The sequence below is a fragment of the Megascapheus bottae genome, chromosome 1 (assembly GCF_031878675.1).
Source record: "Megascapheus bottae isolate mThoBot1 chromosome 1, mThoBot2.hap1, whole genome shotgun sequence".
NCBI lineage: Eukaryota > Metazoa > Chordata > Mammalia > Rodentia > Geomyidae > Megascapheus > Megascapheus bottae.
In genome coordinates this window covers 25037076-25040004 of record NC_143509.1, presented here as the reverse complement: position 1 = coordinate 25040004, position 2929 = coordinate 25037076, and the positions used below count along the sequence as shown (strand labels likewise).

At 42.0% G+C, this 2929-nt stretch overlaps 1 pseudogene; it reads left to right on the top strand.

The window, feature by feature from the left end:
* The first annotated feature begins 2445 nt into the window (after positions 1 to 2445).
* LOC150068542 (large ribosomal subunit protein eL38 pseudogene) lies at positions 2446 to 2660 on the top strand (annotated as a pseudogene).
* Positions 2661 to 2929: the final 269 nt, after the last annotated feature.

Below are 2929 nucleotides of genomic sequence, written 5' to 3'. Positions count from 1 at the left end.
AACTGGATAAATCGATAAGAAAGGGTTTCAAAAGAAGTCTAATGGTTTACATCATCTTCTATTAGTTGTAGACATTCTGGGAAACTAGGTAGCCAGGATTTTCTGCTCTTACAGGAACCAGGCCAGGTCAGCAATTCCATTTGTAGTTGTTACTTGTCCATAGAGACAAATGATTCTAGAAGGATACAGAGGAATGGGTGTAATATGTTTCCAAATTATACAGCTCAAAACAGCAGAACAAACTACATAAGAATGTGTCTGACAGCAAGCTCCAAGCTCACGTCTGTATTCATAGGTACTCTAAAGGCTGAGATCTGAAGACTGTGGCTTGAGTTCATGAGACTTTTCTCTCCAATAAATTACCCCCCCCCCAAAAAAAAGTCACAATAGAGCTGACTGAAGCGGTAAAGCTCTAGTCTTGTGCAAAAGAAGCTCAGGAATAGGGCCCAGGCCCCGAGTTCAAGGCCCCAAGACTGGGCCTGTAATTTTTTTCACATGTGAGCTAAGTATTTCTCAGGCATGATTCTAATCATGGAAAGAGAAAGATGTTAGATTATAGGTCTTATAAACTACATGTCTTCAGAAATACTATTCTAGAACAGAGACACCAGTGGGAATGTTGAGGCTTTTGATTATTTATTTAGTATCGGGGATTGAACTCAAGGTATTATGCCTCTAGGCAGGTGCTCTACCACCTGAGCCATAGCACTAATCCTCTTGTCATTTTAGTAGAGTCTCCCATTTATACCTGGGCTTGAATCCTATCTCTACCTATGAAATAACTGGGATTACAGATATACACCACCATACCTGGCTTTGTTTTTGAAATAGGGTTTTATTAATTTTTGCCCAGACTGGCTATGAAGCATAAAACTCCTATCTCCATATGGGTGTGCATATGTGCGCATGTATATATGTATGTATATGTATATATGTATGTATATGTATATATACACACACGGATATGGGGATTTATACTGTGCCACTGATTATAAATTCGTCATACCATTTTGACAGTCTCTCCTCAGGAGCCCATTAAGTGAAAACATTCAATATATACCTTCAAATATAGCTGCTCAAATATAACTGGAAAGTGTGCTGATGGCTCATAAATGTAATCCTAGCTACTCAGGAATTTGAGACCTGAGGATCATGGTTCAAAGCCAATCAGGGCAGGAAAGTCTGTGAGATGTTTATTTCCAATTAACCAATGAAAAGTCAAAAGTAGAGATATAGCTTAAGGGGTCTTGATCGAAAAAAGCCAAGCAATACCACAGGCCCTGAGATTAAGTCCCAGTACTGACAGAGGAGGAAAAAAGTAAGCATTCAAGAGATTAGGACATTAAAAAAAAACAAAAAGCAAAAAACAGGGCAGAGAGTTTGGTCTTGTGATAGAGTGCTTGCCTAGTATGCATGAAAACTTTGGTTTTATTCTTTGGTTCCATATACACAGAAAAGGCCGGAAGTGGTGCTGTGACTCAAGTGTTAGAGTACTTGCCTTGAGAGAGCCCAACAACAGTGCTCAGACCTTGAGTTCAAGCCCCAGGACTTGAAAAGCAAAAACCAAACAAACAAAAAATGCAATAGTTTTGGGCCAGGTATCAGTGGCTCACACCTGTAATCCTGGCTCCTGGGGAGGCTACGATCTGACTGGTGTGGTTCAAAGCCAACCTGGGCAGGAAAGTCTGTGAGAGTCTTATTAATCCCTGGAAAAGTCACAAGTGGAGCTGGGACTCAAAGTGGTAGAGCACTAACCTAGAGCACAAGAGCTCTGGGATAGCACCAAGGCCTTGAGTTCAAACCCCAGGATTGGGACACAAAAAGTTGTTTCTTTATGCATTTGCTATTGTCTTATTTTTCAGTGTTGGCCATCACTGCTGAGGAAAAGCTAGCATAAATGGTTTTCTCCTGTTTTTTTTTTCTTTCTTTTTTTTTTTTTTTTGGTCTCTACATAACTGAAACACCTAATCTCATGGTTGATAGCTTTAAGCAATCCATAATAAATTTCCAGCCACGTGTGGCTGTGACTTGGAATAAAAACTATGGATCTAGTCAGGCTCAGGTGACTCATACCCTATAATCCTAGCTACTTAGGAGACTGAGACCTGATATCAAGGCTCAAAGCCAACCAGGGCAGGAAAGTCTATGAGACTCTTATCTCCAATTAACCACCAGAGAAATGAAAATGGCACAATGGCTCAAAGTGGTAGAATGCTAGCCTTGAGCAAAAGAGATCAGGGACTGCTTGAATTCATCCCTACAACCAACACAGACAGACAGACAGACAGAAGGAAAGAAGAAAGGAGGGAGGGAGGGAGGGAAGGGAGGGACGGAGGGAGGGAAGGAAGGAGGAACAAAGGAAGGAAGCAAGGAAGGACAGGAGGAAGGAAAGGAAAGGAAGAGCAGTCTGGCTGTACACTGTTCAGGCCCATGCTGTCCTTTGCCATGCCTTGCAAAATCAAGGAGATGAAAGATTGTCTGCTCCAGGTCAGGCAGAAGGATGCTAAGTCTGTCAAGATCAAGAAAAACAAAGACAATGTGAAGTTCAAGGTCTGCTGCAGCAGATACCAGTACACTCTGGTTACCACAGACAAGGAGAAGGCCGAGAAGCTGAAGAGCAGTGCCTGCGTCCAGGTGTGGTGGTGAAGAAGCTGAAATGAACCAGACACAGATTGGAACACTGCATTAAATCTTGAGAAGTCACAAAAAAAAAAAAAAAAAGAACGAAAGGAAAAGAAAAAAAAAGGAAAGAAATTGTGGATCTTTTTCTAGATAAATAGGTCTGGTGCCATAATTAAACTTAAAAAGAAATCAGCTCAGATGGGGGTGGGGGGCTCCCTCTCTATAGGAAACCTCGGAGTCCTTCAGTCTTGTAAATCCCCCCCCCCCCCCCGGCCCCGAGGAATAGCTTCTCTCTTGCATCTATGCC